This window comes from Macaca nemestrina, chromosome Y (assembly GCF_043159975.1).
Source record: "Macaca nemestrina isolate mMacNem1 chromosome Y, mMacNem.hap1, whole genome shotgun sequence".
NCBI classification, from domain to species: domain Eukaryota; kingdom Metazoa; phylum Chordata; class Mammalia; order Primates; family Cercopithecidae; genus Macaca; species Macaca nemestrina.
The window spans coordinates 2,165,687-2,173,946 of NC_092146.1; the positions used below are offsets into that span (position 1 = coordinate 2,165,687).

At 48.0% G+C, this 8,260-nt stretch overlaps 1 protein-coding gene across 19 annotated transcripts in view; it reads left to right on the forward strand.

The window, feature by feature from the left end:
- LOC105478064 (circumsporozoite protein-like) overlaps positions 1–8,260 on the forward strand; it is a 70,181-nt gene that overhangs the window by 35,863 nt on the left and 26,058 nt on the right. The gene's annotated exons all lie outside the window — the stretch shown is intronic.

The window sequence follows — 8,260 nt, forward strand, 5'->3', positions numbered from 1 at the left end:
CAGAAACACAAAGATATACACATATGCACATGAACACAAATACATACACACATACACATACACACAGATACACATGTACATACATACCAAATATACATGCATACTTACACCTACACACATACACGAACACATATACACAAACACACATACACAGAGATATGCACATGCACACAAATACCTACATACACATGTACATACTCATAGTTGTACACGCACACACACATGCACACGCAACTTTGGCATAATGGAAATTTGATGATTGGTCATTGGAGTCAACCATACAGTCCCTATCAGAAACAGAGGACCAAAATCGAAGGGGACATGGATGTCACAAACATCTCAACATCTATGGAACCACATAACTTGGAGAAACATGCAACTGAGTAAGGACAGAAGATCTGAGTGACTGCAGCTCTTTTTCTTTTTCTTTTTCTTTCTTTTTTTTTTTTTTTTTTTTGTGAGATGGAGTTTCGCTCTTGTTGCCCAGGCTGGAGTGCAATGGCGTGATCTTGGCTCACTGCAACCCCCGCCTCCTGAGTTCAAGCGATTCTCCTGCCTCAGCCTCCTGAATAGTTGGGATTACAGGCATGTACCACCACACCCAGCTAATTTTGTATTTTGAGTAGAGATGGGGTTTCTCCATGTTGGTCAGGCTGGTCTCGAACTCCCAACCTCAGGTGATCCACCTGCCTCCGCCTCCCAAAGTGCTGGGATTACAGGCATGAGCCACCGCTCCTGTCCTAACTGCAGCTTTTACTTTGGAATTCAGGCAGCTACAGAGCCAGATTCCTGCAGGCACAGGCATGTGGCTAATACATTTCCCTTCCTTTCCACAGAGTTGGGTGGGTTTTGTTGCAGTGAGTGTCTGGTAGCTCCAGAGAGAACAAATATGAATGTGAAAATACATGCCTTGGTCATTAGTGTTTCTTAACAATTCTCCATCCCACCCCACTTAATGAGGGCTCTGCTAGAACTCTGGGGTCGGGTCAGTTCCAAGAGCAAAAAACATCCCTGCCTAAAAGAAGCAAATGGAAGAACTGATTCTATGCTGCCATGTGTGTTCTTATCAGGCATTATCTAAGTTTCTCACTAGGAGATGTTGAAAAATATTGATTGATGTCCAAACGCTAATATACTGCAGTGGTTTATTGAGAAATCCCAGCCATCATCTCTTGCTTGTTAGCTGCTCTGAACGCTCTTAGAAGGCACCATTCATGCTGCTGTATTCAGGACTGCTGAATTGTGCCGCGTTCCTTGGTGTTACGCGTGTCTCTTCTTGAGGAAGTTCTAACCAGAGTGCCATTGTGAGGTTGGAAATGTCCTTGGGTGAAAAAGCAGCCCCTGGGTCACACGCCCCATGATTCAGATGCGTCTGAACCCCTCCAGTGCTTTACTGCCAGGGTCCAGGAGAGAGGGAAGGAATGTCACTGTCCCAGCATCCTCTAATTTACTTGACAACACAATTGTTCTAATGTCAGGATTTTGTTTTGTTTTGTTTTGTTTTTGAGATGGAGTCTCTCTCTGTCCCTCAAGCTGGAGTGCAGTGGCACGATCTCGGCTCACTGCAACCTCTGCCTCCCAGGTTCAAGTGATTCTTCCGCCTCAGCCTCCTGAGTAGCTGAGATTACAGGCACCTGCCATCATGCCTAATTTTTGTATTTTTGTAGAGACAGGGCTTCACCATGTTGGCCAGGCTGGTCTTGAACCACCGACCTCAGGTGATCCGCCTGCCTCAGCCTCCCAAAGTGCTGGGATCACAGGCGTGAGCCACCATGTGCAGCTAGGTTGGTTGGTTTTTTTTTTTCCTCAGCTCAAGAATGAACTTTTTCTTAGTATCCTGTAGCTACAGTAATGCTTCTCCAGTTTTATTTATTAAAAAATCCTAATGCCGGCTGGGCCCTGTGGCTCACGCCTGTAATCCCAGCACTTTGGGAGGCCAAGGCTGGCAGATCCTGAGGTCAGGAGATCGAGACCATCCTGGCCAACATGGCGAAATCCTGTCTCTAGTAAAAAAATACAAAAAATTAGCCGGGTGTGGTGGCGGGCACCTGTAGTTCCAGCTACTCAGGAGGTTGAGGCAGAAGAATCGCTTGAACGCAGGAGGCGGAGGTTGCAGTGAGCCGAGATCGTGCCACTGTGCTCCAGCCTGGCAACAGAGTAAGACTCCATTTCAGAAAAGAAACAAAAAAGCAAAGAACACTTAATACTAATGATCACATTTTTGGGCTCAAACATCCTAATTAATTAAGGAAAGAGGAGATGCCACAACGGATACCACACTATGAGATGCCCTGAAGAGTTTCACAAGGGAAGAAATTACCATCTTAGGGAGGGCAAACTACGGAAACTTTTCACGCACTGGTCATTCACGGGTATGATTAGAAGAAATGCCATACAGACCTCAGGATACTTTGACCCAGATGGGGCCACTCTGATGCCTTCTGAGATGAGAATCTATCACATTACCACAGCTGATCACCACTCACTCGGTGACTTAAGACAAAGGAAATTGACGTCACCATTCCAAAGACCAGAAGTCTGAGATCTAGGTGTGAGCAGGGCTGCGCTCCTCCTGGAGGCTCTAGTGGAGGATTCTTCTTGCCTCTCTCACCTCCTGGGGGCCCCAGGTGTCCCTGGACTTGTGGCCACATCACTGTAGTCCCTGCCTCCGTCACTACTTGGCTTCCTCCTCTGTGTCTCCAAATCTCTCTCTCCTTACAAATACACTAGTAATTGGATTTAGGACCCATCTGCAAGGATCCTATTTCTAAATAAGATCCTATTTCTACATTTTGAGGGCAAGGACATGATACGCATTTTTTTTTTTTTTGAGTGGAGCCTTGCTGTTGTCACCCAAGCTGGACTGCAATGGCATGATCTTGGCTCACTGCAACCTCCGCCTCCTGGGTTCAAGCAATTCTCCTGCCTCAGCCTCCCGAGTAGCTGGGATTACAGGCATCCACCACCACACTAATTTTTGTATTTTTAGTAGAGATGGGGTTTTGCCATGTTGGTCAGGCTGGTCCCGAACTCCTGACCTCGTGATGTGCCTGCTGCAGCCTCGCAAAGTGCTGGGATTACAGGCGTGAGCCACCGCGCCTGGCCCCACATATCTTTTTATGACTCATGACAGTATGCAACTCTGGCATACAATCATGCAAATGGTTTACTTAGGCAGACCCTCCAGGCCTGCGTGGCAGGGGAGTGGGGGTTCACGCCACAGCAAAGGGAGGAAAGAAAACCCCTGTGCTTCTCTAGCTTTTTCAGATCACAGGAAAGAGCAAACCAGCAATTCAAGGGCAACAGTCAAAGATTGCAGGTATAGAGCATGAGAAGCAATGAGCACAGGGCTGGAGGGGTGCACAGAAGTGGTAAAGGAGGTCGAGGATGGCCTGAAGTGGGGCTGACCTTCATGGGAGGGATGGCAGAAGGTGAAGGTGATTGAAAGGGAGGATGGGACGCCAGTAACATCAGCTCCAGGACCTCAGGAAAGTGTAGAAGGGAGCTCCTTTTCCATCCAAGACTGACCCCATGTCGCTCGCGCTTTGGTGCAAGGATGCATGGATGCTGAGACTCATAGGAAGGGCATGTGAGGGGCGAAGCATGTGGGAGGTGGAAAAAGGGAAAGAGGAGGAGAAGGGCTGTGGGGAAATAAGTGAGTAGAATTGCGGAAACAGACCATTGACTTAATTCTCAAGAGGATTCAAAGGCCAGATGCAGTGGCTTATGTCACTAACCCCAGCTACTCAAGAGGGTGAGAGAGGAGGATCACCTGAGACCAGGGGTTTGAGATCAGCCTGGGCAACATGGTGAAATTCCGTCTCTACCAAAAATACAAAAATTGGCTGGGCAGGCTGGTGGGCACCTGTAATCCCAGCTACTTGGGAGGCTGAAGCAGGAAAATTGCTTGAACCCAGGAGGCGGAAGTTGCAGTGAGCTGAGATCGCAGCATTGCACTCCAGCCTGGGCAACAGAGTGATACTCTGTCTCAAAAAAAAAAAAAAAAAAAAAAAAAAGATACAGGTCGAGCACAGTTGCTCATGCCTATAATCCTAGCACTTTGGGAGGTTAAGGCAGGAGAATTGCTTGAGACCAGGAATTCAAGGCCAGCCTGGGCAACATAGTGACACCCCATCTCTAAAAAAACAAAAAAAAAACCAAGAAAAATAAAAAAAATCATGGCCCCTGTATTTACACTCCTCATACACTGCAGACAGATGCCATTTAGAAGAGACGGAGCCTTATTCCTGAGTGGGCAGTTGAAGAAGGATGAATTGGGGAAGTGCGTGCATTACTTTCTTGTTGCTGTGGTAACGAACTGCCAACACTGAAAACAACACATGTTTATTTTCTTACATTTCTGTAGGTCTGGAGTCTGAAATGGATTTCACTATTTTAAAATCAAGGTGTTGGGAGGCTTGCGGTCTCTCCAGAATCTCTAGGAGAGAATTCATTCCTTGCTTTCTCTAGTTTTTAGAAGTCACCTGCCATCCTTGGCTCATTAGCCGTTACCCCATCTTCAAAGCACATGTCTCTGATCTCTGCTTCCATCCTCACATCCCGTTTTTCTGTGGTTAAATATCTCACTTCCTCTCTCTTATAAAAGCCCTGGGACCCCACTGTGATTACATGGATCATTCAAACAATGTCCCCATCTTAAGAACCATACCTGAATCCTTTCTGCACATTCCTCTTTGTCCTAAAAGGTCATACGTTCTAAGAATTAGGATATGGGCATCTCTGGGGACCAGGATTGTACCTGCCACATAGAGTTTCAACACTTGATGGGATCTGGGAGCCTGATGAGGGAGGGTGTCACCCCTGAGGGCTGGGTCAAAGTGAACCAAGTAGCTAGAACAGGTGGTCACAGGAAGTTGGTGATTCGCTAGGGCTCCAGCTTGGGAGAAGTAAGGGGGGCAGCTGGGGACCTTTCCACCTCTAGCGTCATGAATTTGGAGCCAGGCACTGAGAGCCTCCCACCAGGAGAGGGCACCGTCTACATAGAAAGATAGGCTGGGTGTAGTGGCTCCTGCCTGTAATACCAGCACTTTGGGAAGGTGAGGCGGGTGGATCACCTGAGGTCAGGAGTTCGAGACTAGCGGAGGTCAGGAGTTGGAGAACAGCCTGACCAACATGGCAAAACCCCATCTCTACCAAAAATACAAAAATTAGCCGGGCATGGTGGCAGGCGCCTGTAATCCCAGTTACTTGGGAGGCTGAGGCAGGAGAATTGCTTGAACCCAGAAGGTGGAGGTTGCAGTGAGCCAAGGTCACGCCACTGCCCTCCAGCCCGGGCAATAAACTGAGGCTCAGCATTCAAAACAAAAAACAAAAACAAAACTAGCCGGGTGTGGTGGCACACGCCTGTAATCATAGCTACTTGGGAGGCTGAGGCATGAGAATCGCTTAAACTCGGGAGGCGGAAGTTGCAGTGAGCCGAGCTCACGCCACTGCACTCCAGACTGGCTGACAGCGAGACTCCATCTCAAAAAAGGGGGGTGGAAAAAAAAAAGAAAGACACACCTTGTATATGCAGCAGGACCAGGCCTAAAAGCAACTTACACTAACAGAGAACCTCAGGGAGGTGGACCCAAGCCATATCACTGGCTTCTTTTCAAGGTAAAATTTGATTTTTTTTTTCTTTAATTGAACTATTTTGGGCCACCCTGTTGACTGTACTGAGCACAGACTGCGTTTATAGTGGAATATGAACTTTGCAATGAATTACTCCAAGAAACGATGCCGTTAGCAACGGGTACATGAGTGGAAGCAACAGCAGTGTGGGATCAGAGCCAGAATCTGAGAGACGCAGAGCTGGGAGGCAAGAGAGAGCTCTCTGGGAGCAAGCAGAGGGTGCTAGGCACAATGAACATGGCAAGCAAGGCTAGCCCCTGAGGACAATCAAAGGGCCATTTTCAAGGTTGAGGACTGACTGTGGCCTCACTGTGTTCCCCTCCATGCCACGCTATACCTGAACTCTTTCCCTCCTCACTGAGCCCCATGGGATCGTCAGTTCCATTGACCACAGGTCCTTTGCACTTACCACACTTGCTACACAAAACTCCCTTGTGCCTGTATCTTGTGCTGTCTTCATTCTTCAGTTGTCAGCTCCACTGTCACTTCCCCTTAAAAGTTCACATCTGTGGCTGGGCGCTGTGGCTTACTCCTGTATTCCCAGCACTTTGGGAGGCCAACGCGGGCAGATCACGAGGTCAGGGGATCGAGACCATCCTGCCTAACACGGTGAAACCCCGGCTCTACTAAAAGTACAAAAAAATTTATCCGGTTGTAGTGGCATATGCCTGTGATCCCAGCTACTTGGGAGGCTGAGGCAGGAGAATCGCTTAAACCCAGGAGGCAGAGGTTGCAGTGAGCAGAGATCGCGCCACTGAACTCCATCCTAGGTGACTCAAAAAAAAAAAAAAAAAAAGTTCACATCTGTGTCCCTGCCTGACCCAAGCTGACCACATTGTAAGCATCTACAAGTCTCACCTTCTTACTGCTGCTCTGACCACAGCACTACTTTTATGTCCTGTGGGCAGTTTTGTTTAAATGTCTGCTTTCCTCGTTAGACGCTAAGCAACATGAAAGTGAGTGAGTGGCCATGGTTTGCTCATCTGTGCACCTCCAGGACTGGCTGGGTTCCTGGACCTTCTGTCGTGTTCAAAGCTGGGTGACCTGGGTGTGAAGAAGCAGAGGTCCACACACATGGGTGAACCTGTGCTTATTCTCACCATCACACTGCTTGACTTCCTTATTTCCTTCCTGTCACCTGGAATGCCTACCCTGTACTTCTCCCCAGTGCCAACACCATCATTTACCACCTCGTTCAGCTCCCAGTCATCCTGGGAGCCTTTCCTGACCACAGCGATGCATCGTGGTACACAATCCCTGCAGCTGCTGCTATGGTGCAAGGTGATTCTAGAAGAATAGTTTTGCTGTGCGGTCACCCTTATGCGCTATTGTGATTTTGCCTGTAAGATGTTGAAAAAGACATGGAAAACACACACCATCTGATCATCAGTTGCAGGCACATCCCCCGTTGCTAAGAATGTGCCGTGGTTTAAATCAATATCTATTGGCTCTTCGGCTCCTGCTCTGGGCTTCGTACATCCCCCCTCAGCCCTGAATTCCATTCCCCCTAATCTTGGTAACTTTGGTGGCTTTTGCACCAACCAAAATCAGATCCTAGGTCTTGAGCAAAACCAAGAGCAAGGAAAAACATCCCCCATGGGAATCTGAGTCACTCTAATGACTTCAGTTGCTGTTGACTTGATTTCCTTCAGCTGCTTAAGGGGGTTAGCTCAGCTTCCTCTTGCTTCTAGGACAAAGCGTCACAGACTTTGCAGCTTAAAACAATGCACATTTCTTTGCTTTCAGTTCTGGAGGTAAGAAGTCTGAAATTAGCTTCCTGGGGCTCCCATCAAGGTGTCAGCAGGGCTGGCTGTCTTCTGGAGGCTCTAGGAGAGAAAGGGTTTGCTTGACATTTCCAGCTTCTAGAGGCTGCCTGCCAGTCTTGTTATGTGGCTGCTTCCTCCACCTTCAAAGCCAGCAGTGTAGCATCTCCTAATCTATCTCTAACTCTGACCCTCTTGCTTCCCTTTTTCAATGATAAAGACCCACGTGATAACATTGGTCCTACCTGGGTAATCCAGTAATGTCTTCTCATCTCAAGCTCAGCTGATCAGCAACCTTCATTCCATCCGCAACCTTCATTTCCCTTGCTATGGAAGGCAATATATGGGCAGGTTCTGGGAATCAAGACATGGATATCTTTGGGGCCCATTATTACTTCTACCTACAACAGGTGTTACAAGACTTGGCCTACTTCATCTTGCAAATCCTTTCTGCCCCTCTCCTGCACCGAATGAGATCTGTTCTCTGTGAATGTTCAGGACCTCAAGAGTAGGGACCCCAAAGGCTGGGGGCAAAGTAGATGTGACCGGTGCCAAGCATAGGGTGTGTGACCAGATTCAGATATGTGATTACATTGGGCGGTGACGCAGTCATTTTCGTTAGGAAGGAACATGGTTGTAGGAAGAGAAAATGGAACACAACCCACATGTGTTGGGTGGTTGGAAGATCTGAGAACTCTCGTGGGTGTGCTCCTCCATTTCACTCACCACGGTACAGGGGACATTCTTAGACCTGTCAGTGTCACTATTTAACATAAACATCCAAGAAAGTCAGCGAACTTCAGGCAGGATGAAGGCAGAGACCCACCCCGAAGCACAGTGTGATTCAACTGTCGAAAACCACA